Here is a 13,079-nt window from a genome sequence, read left to right as displayed (position 1 = left end):
GGCGGGTAGCTTGACGACGCACATGTTCTTGAATGGTAGCTCTTGTTTCTTCATGAAGTTTCTTCACGGCGGCGGTGCGCTTGTCGAAATCCATGTTGATCCGCTCATGAAGGGGGAGCGGGAGTATGTCGAGTGCCGTGAGCGGCTCAAACCCGTAGACGACCATGAAGGGACTCCTTGATGTAGTCGAGTGCTTGGCGCGGTTGTAGGCAAACTCCGCGTGTGGAAGACATTCTTCCCATGACTTCAAGTTCTTCTTCACGAGAATGCGTAGGAGGGTGGAGAGGCTTCGATTGACCACTTCCGTTTGGCCGTCCGTTTGCGGGTGCGAGGATGATGAGAATAAGAGCTTCACTCCAAACTTTGCCATGAGCGACTTCCAAAGATAACTCATGAACTTGACGTCTCGATCCGACACAATGCTTTGCGGTACTCCATGTAAGCGAACAATTTCCCTGAAAAACAAAGAAGCAATGTGTGAAGCATCGTCGCTCTTATGGCAAGGTATGAAATGAGCCATCTTAGAGAATCTATCCACTACCACGAATATAGAATCATGACCATGCTTAGTACGAGGCAATCCTAGAATAAAATCCATGCTAATATCGGTCCATGGTGCATGTGGGATAGGCAAAGGAGTGTAAAGGCCATAAGGGTTGGAGGTAGACTTAGCTTGTAAGCATGTGGTGCACCGGCGGCAAAGGCGTTCGACGTCGCGGTACATTCTTGGCCAATAGTAGTGGGTTGAGAGCATGGCATATGTCTTTTCTCGACCAAAGTGTCCCATAAGACCACCTCCATGTGACTCTTGCAAAAGCAATTTTCGAAGCGAAGAGTCGGGAATGCAAATCTTGTTAGCTTTGAACAAGTAGCCATCATGCAAATAGAAATCATCCACTCCTCGCTCAACGGAGCACTTCTCAAAAATTGGAGCAAAGAAAGAATCGGAAGGATAGAGTTCTTTGATCTCTTCAAGTCCCAAAACATGAAAATCCAAACGAGTTAGCAAAAGGGTGTTTTTGCGGGAAAGAGCATCCGCCACAACATTGTCCTTGCCCTTCTTGTATTTTATCACATATGGGAAGGACTCAATGAACTCGACCCATTTTGCATGTCGTTTGTTCAAGTTGTGTTGGCTTTTCAAATATTTCAAGGACTCATGGTCGGAATGAATGATAAACTCTTTTGGCCAAAGATAGTGTTGCCAAACTTCAAGAACACGAACCAAAGCGTAGAGCTCCTTGTCATATATAGGATAGTTGAGGCGTGCGCCATCCAACTTCTCGCTATAGTATGCCACGGGTTTGCCCTCTTGCATAAGAACACCACCAATACCAAGCCCACTTGCATCACACTCAATCTCAAAAATTTTGCAAAATTCGGAAGAACAAGAAGGGGAGCTTCGGTAAGGCGTTTCTTCAACTCATCAAAAGCATTTTGTTGGGCCTTGCCCCAAACAAACGGAACATTCTTTTTGGTAAGCTCATTCAAAGGGCAAGCAATGGTGCTAAAATCTTTCACAAAGCGACGATAGAAACCGGCAAGTCCATGGAAGCTTCGGACTTGACCAACATTTGTAGGAGTAGGCCAATTGTGGATGGCCTCCACCTTGGAAGAATCAACTTCAATCCCATTAGCGGAAACCACAAAGCCAAGGAAAACCAATTTGTTTTGAGCAAAGGTGCACTTGGGGAGGTTAGCATAAAGCTTTTCATGACGCAAGATGCACAAGACCTCTCTCACATGTTGCACATGGTCCTCGAGGTTTTTGCTCTAAATAAGAATATCATCGAAGTAGACAACCACGCTCTTGCCAATGAGAGGACGCAAGATGTGATTCATGAGGCGCATGAAAGTAGATGGTGCATTGGAAAGACCGAAAGGCATAATGAGCCATTCATAGAGACCGAGTTTGGTCTTGAATGTCGTTTTCCATTCATCACCAATAGCCATGCGGATTTGATGGTAACCACTACGCAAATCGATTTTAGAGAAAATCGTGGCACCACTAAGTTCATCAAGCATGTCATCTAAACGCGGAATGGGATGGCGGTAACGGATGGTAATGGCATTGATGGGGCGACAATCCATACACATCCGTTGCGTCTCATCCGGTTTAGGCACAAGAATCACGGGAACCGCACAAGGGCTAAGGCTTTCGCGGACGTACCCTTTGGCGAGGAGATCTTGAATTTGGCGTTGGATCTCCTTGGTCTCTTCGGGGTTGGTGCGGTAGGCGGCACGGTTTGGGAGCGGAGCGCCGGGTATGAGGTCGATGCGGTGTTCTATGCCTCGGAGTGGTGGTAGTCCATGAGGGAGCTCGTCGGGGAAGACATCTTGAAATTCCTGCAAAAGAGACAACAAAGACGGAGGAATGTTGGTTAAGTCGTTAGTCGCCGTCGAGGGTCCCTTGCATATGAGCACGTAGTGCAATATGGTGGATGGGTTCTCTTGGAGCTCTCTCCACTCACTCTTGGTGGCTAGAAGGACACTCTTGGACTCACTCATATATGGCTTGTGGCGCTCACTATCTTTGTGGTGGGTCGCTCCCTCTCCTCTCATCTCACTATGGTGGGTGCGGAGTTGTGCCCTCGCTAAAGCCTTCGCATTATCCGCGATGATTTGGCTAGGAGTCATCGGGCGCAACTCGAACTTCTTGTCGTTGACCTTGAAGGTGTATGTGTTGGAGAGTTGATACGTCTCCGACGTATCGATAATTTCTTATGTTCCATGCCACATTATTGATGTTATCTACATGTTTTATGCACACTTTATGTCATATTCGTGCATTTTCTGGAACTAACCTATTAACAAGATGCCGAAGTGCCGATTCTTTGTTTCTGCTGTTTTTGGTTTCAGAAATCCTAGTAAGGAAATATTCTCGGAATTGGACGAAATCAACGCCCAGGGGCCTATTTTGCCACGAAGCTTCCAGAAGTCCGAAGACGAAACGAAGTGGGGCCACGAGGTGGCCAAACCCTAGGGCGGCGCGGCCCCCCCTGGCCGCGCCGGCCTATGGTCTGGGCCCCTCGTGCCGCCTCTTGACCTACCCTTCCGCCTACTTAAAGCCTCCGTGACGAAACCCCCAGTACCGAGAGCCACGATACGGAAAACCTTCCAGAGACGCCGCCAACGCCGATCCCATCTCGGGGGATCCAGGAGATCGCCTCCGGCACCCTGCCGGAGAGGAGAATCATCTCCCGGAGGACTCTACGCCGCCATGGTCGCCTCCGGAGTGATGTGTGAGTAGTCTACCCCTGGACTATGGGTCCATAGCAGTAGCTAGATGGTTGTCTTCTCCCCATTGTGCTATCATTGTCGGATCTTGTGAGCTGCCTAACATGATCAAGATCATCTATCTGTAATTCTATATGTTGCGTTTGTTGGGATCCGATGAATAGAGAATACTTGTTATGTTGATTATCAAAGCTATGTCTATGTGTTGTTTATGATCTTGCATGCTCTCCGTTATTAGTAGATGCTCTGGCCAAGTTGATGCTAGTAACTCCAAGAGGGAGTATTTATGCTCGATAGTGGGTTCATGTCTCCGTGAATCTGGAGGGGTGACAAGAACCTCTAAGGTTATGGATGTGCTGTTGCCACTAGGGATAAAACATTGGTGCTATGTTCAAGGATGTAGTCACTAGTTACATTACGCGCAATACTTAATGCAATTGTCTGTTGTTAGCAACTTAATACTGGAGGGGGTTCGGATGATAACCTGAAGGTGGACTTTTTAGGCATAGATGCATGCTGGATGGCGGTCTATGTACTTTGTCGTAATGCCCAATTAAATCTCACTATACTCATCATGATATGTATGTGCATGGTCATGCTCTCTTTATTTGTCAATTGCCCAACTGTAATTTGTTCACCCAACATGCTGTTTGTCTTATGGGAGAGACACCTCTAGTGAACTGTGGACCCCGGTCCAATTCTCTTTCTTGAAATACAATCTACTGCAATACTGTTTTACTGTTTTCTGCAAACAATCATCTTCCACACAATATGGTTAATCCTTTGTTACAGCAAGCCGGTGAGATTGACAACCTCACTGTTTCGTTGGGACAAAGTACTTTGGTTGTGTTGTGCAGGTTCCACGTTGGCGCCGGAATCCCTGGTGTTGCGCCGCACTACATCCCGCCGCCATCAACCTTCAACGTGCTTCTTGGCTCCTCCTGGTTCGATAAACCTTGGTTTCTTTCTGAGGGAAAACTTGCTGCTGTGCTCATCATACCTTCCTCTTGGGGTTCCCAACGAACGTGTGAGTTACACGCCATCAAGCTAAATTTACTGCGCCGTTCGGGAGATCAAGACACGCGGCAAGGGGAGTCTCCACTTCTCAATCTCTTTACTTTGTTTTTGTCTTGCTTAGTTTTATTTACTACTTTGTTTGCTGCACTAAATCAAAATACAAAAAAATTAGTTGCTAGTTTTACTTTATTTGCTATCTTGTTTGCTATATCAAAAACACAAAAAAAATTAGTTACTTGCATTTACTTTATCTAGTTTGTTTTATTTACTGTTGCTAAAATGGCCAACCCTGAAAATACTAAGTTGTGTGACTTCACAACCACAAATAATAATGATTTCTTATGCACACCTATTGCTCCACCTGCTACTACAGCAGAATTCTTTGAAATTAAACACCTTTCTTGAATCTTGTTATGCGAGAGCAATTTTCTCGTGTTAGTTCGATGATGCTGCTGCCCATCTTAATAATTTTGTTGAACTATGTGAAATGCAAAAATATAAAGATGTAGATGGTGACATTATTAAACTAAAATTGTTCCCTTTCTCATTAAGAGGAAGAGCTAAAGATTGGTTGCTATCTCTGCCTAAGAATAGTATTGATTCATGGACTAAATGCAAGGATGCTTTTATTGGTAGATATTATCCCCCTGCTAAAATTATATCTTTGAGGAGTAGCATAATGAATTTTAAACAATTAGATACTGAACATGTTGCTCAAGCATGGGAAAGAATGAAATCTCTGGTTAAAAATTGCCCAACTCATGGACTGACTACTTGGATGATCATCCAAACCTTCTATGCAGGACTAAATTTTTCTTCACGGAATTTATTGGATTCAGCTGCTGGAGGTACCTTTATGTCCATCACTCTTGGTGAAGCAACAAAGCTTCTTGATAATATGATGATCAACTACTCTGAATGGCACACGGAAAGAGCTCCACAAGGTAAGAAGGTAAATTAATGAAGAAACCTCTTCCTTGAGTGATAAGATTGATGCTATTATGTCTATGCTTGTGAATGATAGGACTAATATTGATCCTAATAATGTTCCATTAGCTTCATTGGTTGCACAAGAAGAACATGTTGATGTAAACTTCATTAAAAATAATAATTTCAACAACAATGCTTACCGGAACAATTCTAGTAACAACTATAGGCCATATCCTTATAATAATGGCAACGGCTATGGTAATTCTTATGGTAATTCTTACAACAATAATAGGAATTCACCCCCTGGACTTGAAGCCATGCTTAAAGAATTTATTAGTACACAAACTGCTTTTAACAAATCTGTTGAAGAAAAGCTTGGGAAAATTGATATACTTGCTTCTAAAGTCGATAGTCTTCTTTGCTGATGTTGATCTTTTGAAATCGAAAGTTATGCCTAATGAGAATCATCATAATAAAATTGTTACTACAGCAAATGCCATCCAAGTTAGAATTAATGAGAATATAAGATTAATGGCTGAACTGCGTGCTAGGTGGAATAGAGAAGAAAATGAGAAACTAGCTAAAGAGAAGAATGTAGCTAAAGTTTGGACTATTACCACCACTAGTAATGCTAATGCTACACATGTTGCTGCACCTCCTACTAATACTAATAAAAGAATTGGTGTTAGCAATGTTTCCACTTCTAATGCAAAGCGCGAAAAACTGCCTGAAACTGCTAAAACTGCTGAAACTGCTTGTGATAAAGCTGCTGAAATTTTTTCCAACATTGGGGATGATGATCCCATTGCTTTAGATTATAATGGTTTGAATTTTGATGATTGCCACATCTCTGAAGTTATAAAGTTCTTGCAAAAACTTGCTAAAAGTCCTAATGCTAGTGCTATAAATTTGGCTTTTACACATCATATTACAAATGCTCTCATAAAAGCTAGAGAAGAGAAACTAGAGCGCGAAGCCTCTATTCCTAAAAAGCTAGAGGATGGTTGGGAGCCCATCATTAAGATGAAGGTTAAAGATTTTGATTGTAATGCTTTATGTGATCTTGGTGCAAGTATTTCTGTTATGCCTAAGAAAATTTATAATATGCTTGACTTGCCACCGCTGAAAAATTGTTATTTGGATGTTAATCTTGCTGATCATTCTACAAAGAAACCTTTGGGTAAAGTTGATAATGTTCGCATTACCGTTAACAATAACCTTGTTCCCGTTGATTTTGTTGTCTTGGATATTGAATGCAATGCATCTTGTCCCATTATATTGGGAAGACCTTTTCTTCGAACTGTTGGTGCTATCATTGATATGAAGGAAGGTAATATAAAATATCAATTTCCTCTCAAGAAAGGTATGGAACACTTCCCTAGAAAGAGAATGAAGGTACCTTTTTATTCTATTATGAGAACCAATTATGATGTTGACACTTCATCTCTTGATAATACTTGATACACACTTTCTGCGCCTAGCTGAAAGGCGTTAAAGAAAAGCGCTTATGGGAGACAACCCATGTTTTTACCTACAGTACTTTGTTTCTATTTTGTGTCTTGGAAGTTGTTTACTACTGTAGCAACCTCTCCTTATCTTAGTTTTGTATTTTGTTGTGCCAAGTTAAGCCATTGATAGAAAAGTAAGTTCTAGATTTGGATTACTGCGCAGTTCCAGATTTCTTTGCTGTCATGAATCTGGGTCTACCTCCCTGTAGGTAGCTCAGAAAATTAAGCCAATTTACGTGCATGATCCTCAGATATGACGCAACTTTCATTCAATTTGAGCATTTTCATTTGAGCAAGTCTGGTGCCATTTTAAAATTCGTCAATACGAACTGTTCTGTTTTGACAGATTCTGCCTTTTATTTCGCATTGCCTCTTTTGCTATGTTGGATGAATTTATTTGATCCACTAATGTCCAGTAGCATTATGCAATGTCCAGAAGTGTTAAGAATGATTGTGTCACCTCTGAATATGTTAATTTTTATTGTGCACTAACCCTCTAATGAGTTGTTTCGAGTTTGGTGTGGAGGAAGTTTTCAAGGATCAAGAGAGGAGTATGATGCAACATGATCAAGGAGAGTGAAAGCTCTAAGCTTGGGGATGCCCCGGTGGTTCACCCCTGCATATTCTAAGAAGACTCAAGCGTCTAAGCTTGGGGATGCCCAAGGCATCCCCTTCTTCATCGACAACATTATCAGGTTCCTCCCCTGAAACTATATTTTTATTCCATCACATCTTATGTGCTTTGCTTGGAGCGTCGGTTTGTTTTTGTTTTTGTTTTGTTTGAATAAAATGGATCCTAGCATTCACTTTATGGGAGAGAGACACGCTCCGCTGTAGCATATGGACAAGTATGTCCTTAGTTTCTACTCATAGTATTCATGGCGAAGTTTCTCCTTCGTTAAATTGTTATATGGTTGGAATTGGAAAATGATACATGTAGTAATTGCTATAAATGTCTTGGGTAATGTGATACTTGGCAATTGTTGTGTTCATGATTAAGCTCTTGCATCATATGCTTTGCACCTATTAATGAAGAAATACATAGAGCATGCTAAAATTTGGTTTGCATATTTGGTTTCTCTAAGGTCTAGATAATTTCTAGTATTGAGTTTGAACAACAAGGAAGACGGTGTAGAGTCTTATAATGTTTTCAATATGTCTTTTATGTGAGTTTTGCTGCACCGGTTCATCCTTGTGTTTGTTTCAAATAAGCCTTGCTAGCCTAAACGTTGTATCGAGAGGGAATACTTCTCATGCATCCAAAATACTTGAGCCAACCACTATGCCATTTGTGTCCACCATACCTACCTCCTACATGGTATTTTCCGCCATTCCAAAGTAAATTGCTTGAGTGCTACCTTTAAAATTCCATCATTCACCTTTGCAATATATAGCTCATGGGACAAATAGCTTAAAAACTATTGTGGTATTGAATATGTAATTATGCACTTTATCTCTTATTAAGTTGCTTGTTGTGCGATAACCATGTTCACTGGGGACGCCATCAACTACTCTTTGTTGAATTTCATGTGAGTTGCTATGCATGTCCGTCTTGTCTGAAGTAAGAGAGATCTACCACCTTATGGTTAAGCATGCATATTGTTAGAGAAGAACATTGGGCCGCTAACTAAAGCCATGATCCATGGTGGAAGTTTCAGTTTTGGACAAATATCCTCAATCTCAAATGAGAAAATTATTAATTGTTGTTACATGCTTATGCATAAAAGAGGAGTCCATTATCTGTTGTCTATGTTGTCCCGGTATGGATGTCTAAGTTGAAGAATAATCAATAGCGAGAAATCCAATGCGAGCTTTCTCCTTAGACCTTTGTACAGGCGGCATAGAGGTACCCCTTTGTGACACTTGGTAAAAACATGTGCATTGTGATGATCCGGTAGTCCAAGCTAATTAGGACAAGGTGCGGGCACTATTAGTATACTATGCATGAGGCTTGCAACTTGTAAGATATAATTTACATGATACATATGGTTTATTACTACCGTTGACAAAATTGTTTCATGTTTTCAAAATCAAAGCTCTAGCACAAATATAGCAATCGATGCTTTTCCTCTATGGAGGACAATTCTTTTACTTTCAATGTTGAGTCAGTTCACCTATTTCTCTCCACCTCAAGAAGCAAACACTTGTGTGAACTGTGCATTGATTCTTACATACTTTCTTATTGCACTTATTATATTACTCTATGTTGACAATATCCATGAGATATACATGTTACAAGTTGAAAGCAACCGCTGAAACTTAATCTTCTTTTGTGTTGCTTCAATGCTTTTACTTTGAATTATTGCTTTATGAGTTAACTCTTATGCAAGACTTATTAATGCTTGTCTTGAAGTGCTATTCATGAAAAGTCTTTGCTTTATGATTCACTTGTTTACTCATGTCATATACATTGTTTTGATCGCTGCATTCACTACATATGCTTTACAAATAGTATGATCAAGGTTATGATGGCATGTCACTCCGAGAAATTATACGTGTTATCGTTTTACCTGCTCGGGACGAGCAGAACTAAGCAGGGATGCTGATACGTCTCCGACGTATCGATAATTTCTTATGTTCCATGCCACATTATTGATGTTATCTACATGTTTTATGCACACTTTATGTCATATTCGTGCATTTTACGGAACTAACCTATTAACAAGATGCCGAAGTGTCGATTCTTTGTTTCTGCTGTTTTTGGTTTCAGAAATCCTAGTAAGGAAATATTCTCGGAATTGGACGAAATCAACGCCCAGGGGCCTATTTTGCCACGAAGCTTCCAGAAGTCCGAAGACGAAACGAAGTGGGGCCACGAGGCGGCCAAACCCTAGGGCGGCGCGGCCCCCCCCCTGGCCGCGCCGGCCTATGGTCTGGGCCCCTCGTGCCGCCTCTTGACCTACCCTTCCGCCTACTTAAAGCCTCCGTGACGAAACCCCCAGTACCGAGAGCCACGATACGGAAAACCTTCCAGAGACGCCGCCAACGCCGATCCCATCTCGGGGGATCCAGGAGATCGCCTCCGGCACCCTGCCGGAGAGGCGAATCATCTCCCGGAGGACTCTACGCCGCCATGGTCGCCTCCGGAGTGATGTGTGAGTAGTCTACCCCTGGACTATGGGTCCATAGCAGTAGCTAGATGGTTGTCTTCTCCCCATTGTGCTATCATTGTCGGATCTTGTGAGCTGCCTAACATGATCAAGATCATCTATCTGTAATTCTATATGTTGCGTTTGTTGGGATCCGATGAATAGAGAATACTTGTTATGTTGATTATCAAAGCTATGTCTATGTGTTGTTTATGATCTTGCATGCTCTCCGTTATTAGTAGATGCTCTGGCCAAGTTGATGCTAGTAACTCCAAGAGGGAGTATTTATGCTCGATAGTGGGTTCATGTCTCCGTGAATCTGGAGGGGTGACAAGAACCTCTAAGGTTATGGATGTGCTGTTGCCACTAGGGATAAAACATTGGTGCTATGTTCAAGGATGTAGTCACTAGTTACATTACGCGCAATACTTAATGCAATTGTCTGTTGTTAGCAACTTAATACTGGAGGGGGTTCGGATGATAACCTGAAGGTGGACTTTTTAGGCATAGATGCATGCTGGATGGCGGTCTATGTACTTTGTCGTAATGCCCAATTAAATCTCACTATACTCATCATGATATGTATGTGCATGGTCATGCTCTCTTTATTTGTCAATTGCCCAACTGTAATTTGTTCACCCAACATGCTGTTTGTCTTATGGGAGAGACACCTCTAGTGAACTGTGGACCCCGGTCCAATTCTCTTTACTGAAATACAATCTCTTTGCAATCTTGTTTCTTGTTTTCTGCAAACAATCATCTTCCACACAATACGGTTAATCCTTTGTTACAGCAAGCCGGTGAGATTGACAACCTCACTGTTTCGTTGGGACAAAGTACTTTGGTTGTGTTGTGCAGGTTCCACGTTGGCGCCGGAATCCCTGGTGTTGCGCCGCACTACATCCCGCCGCCATCAACCTTCAACGTGCTTCTTGGCTCCTCCTGGTTCGATAAACCTTGGTTTCTTTCTGAGGGAAAACTTGCTGCTGTGCTCATCATACCTTCCTCTTGGGGTTCCCAACGAACGTGTGAGTTACACGCCATCAAGAGTCCATCATGTATAGCCTTCTTGTCATATTGCCAAGGGCGGCCAAGCAACATGTGGCACACCGTCATGGGTACCACGTCACACTCAATAGTGTCCTCATAAGGTCCAATCTTGAAAGTGACGGTGACGGTATGTTGTATCTTGACGTTGCCCTTGTCACTCAACCATTGGATATGGTAAGGGTGAGAATGCTTGCGGAGAGTGAGGTTGAGCTTCTCACACAACTCGGTGCTCGCAAGGTTATGGCAACTTCCACCATCTATGATGACCTTGATCGACTTGCCACCAATTCCGGCACGGGTTTGGAAGATGTTGCATCGTTGTTCTTCCATAGCATGAGGTTGTGTGGTTAGCACCCTTGTGACCACAAGTGAGGGACTTGGGTCATGCTCACATAAGAGAGGATCTTCTCCACTTTCTTGCTCATAAGCTTCTTCACTTTCCACGGCGGCTTGCACAAGGGCTTCATATTCATCCTCATCAAGCGTCTCGATGTCACCATTCTCCATAGTGATCATAACCTTGGTGTTCTTGCACTCAAATGATTTGTGACCTTGGGTGCCACACTTGAAGTAAGTGACACTAGAGGGTCCCGTGGATGCCTTAGAGGAGGCGGTGGAGGAGACCGTTTGCTTCATGCGACTTTGGATAGTCGGTTTCTTGGATAGTGTAGAGGATGCGTCAGCCTTGGCACTTGTAGCATGAGGAGTTGATGTTGTAGTAGGAGTCGATGTAGCGAGCTTGGAGGAGAAATAGGACTTGGCCTTGGAGTACTTGATGTCCTCAATCACTTGGCGCTCGGCCTTCGATGCTTGGTGGACCAACTCAACCATGTTGGAGTAGGGTTGGAACTCGACGATCCTCTTGATGGGGTAAGTAAGGCCATTGAAGAAACGAGCAATTGTTTGTTCCTCGGACTCTTGGATGTTGGCTCGCATCATAGTGAGCTCCATCTCCTTGTAGAACTCCTCAACAGTCTTGGTGCCTTGCTTCAACTTTTGGAGCTTGTTGAAGAGGTCGGTCATGTAGTGCGCGGGGACAAAGCGAGCGTGCATCTCTTTCTTCATGTCTTCCCAAGTGTCAATAGGAGGTTCACCCTTCTCTTCTCGAAGAGTGAGGACTTGCTCCCACCAAGTGTTGGCGTAGTCTTCAAACTCGAGTGATGCCATAGCCACTTTCTTGGCACCGGAGTAGTTGTGGATGCGGAAGATCTTGTCCACCTTGAGTGCCCATGAGAGGTAGGCTTCGGCGTCGTCTTCACCTTTGAACTTGGGCATGTTGAACTTGAGTTTGCCATACATGTTCTCTTCATCCTCCAAGGTTCTTCTACGAGGAGGGGCGCCGTCATCTCTTGCGGCTAGAGGAGGAATAGGAGGTCTTCTACGGCCAACCATAGCATTGGGTTGGCGTTGGAGGTGCACACTTGCTTCACTTGCTTCACGGTGAGGATGTGGTTGAAGATCTTGTCGTGGTTGTTGACGATGCTCAAAGTTGGGTCTCTCATCTTGATCATGGGGTAGCTCTCCTCGTCCACGTTGGTCATGGCGAGGGTGGTGACGGAGATCTCGCCGAGGTTGATCTTGAGGACCTTGGTCTTGGGGATGGCCATCACGCCCATGGTGGGCATGGTGATCCGCTTGGTGACGATCTTGTTGAAGGCCTTGAGCTTGTGGAGGACGCTCATGTGGGCGAGCATGGCGATGTATTTCTCCACGCCTAGAGTTGGAGCGGGAGTCTTCATGACGAGCTTGTGGGCGATGAGGTTGATGATGGTCTTCATGCCTTGAAGAGGAGCTTGAGGACGAAAGGCCACCATGAGAGTAATAGTCTTGTGGCGAGCTTGATGAAGAGGAAGTAGAGCGGTGTCGGCGATGGCGACCCAAGTTGGTGATGGCGCGCTCGAGGCTATCCATGCGCCGCTCCATGTTGGCATCATTGGCCGCCATTTGGCCATTCAAGTTGTCCGTAGCTTCACGAAGAAGAGCCAAGTCTTGGTTCACGGTGGAGAAGTTGTGAGCCACCTCATCGTATTGCTCATCGATGCGCGTCTCGAAGAGGGTGAGTTGCTCCTTGAACTCTTGTCGTTGCGTCCATAGGTTGTGTTGAGTAGCCAACCTCTCGGTGTTGCGGAGGATCTCTTCATCCCTATTGGTATCTCCGTTCCTATCCATGATGGAAAGACAAGAACTATGTTGTGTATGTTAGTGGAAGGAGACTACCTCGTACCCTTACCAAGGTAAGATAGTATTG

The sequence above is a fragment of the Lolium perenne genome, chromosome 3 (genome assembly GCF_019359855.2).
Source record: "Lolium perenne isolate Kyuss_39 chromosome 3, Kyuss_2.0, whole genome shotgun sequence".
In the NCBI taxonomy this organism is placed as follows: domain Eukaryota; kingdom Viridiplantae; phylum Streptophyta; class Magnoliopsida; order Poales; family Poaceae; genus Lolium; species Lolium perenne.
The sequence above is the reverse complement of the archived record's forward strand: the minus strand, read 5'-3'. Positions refer to the sequence as shown.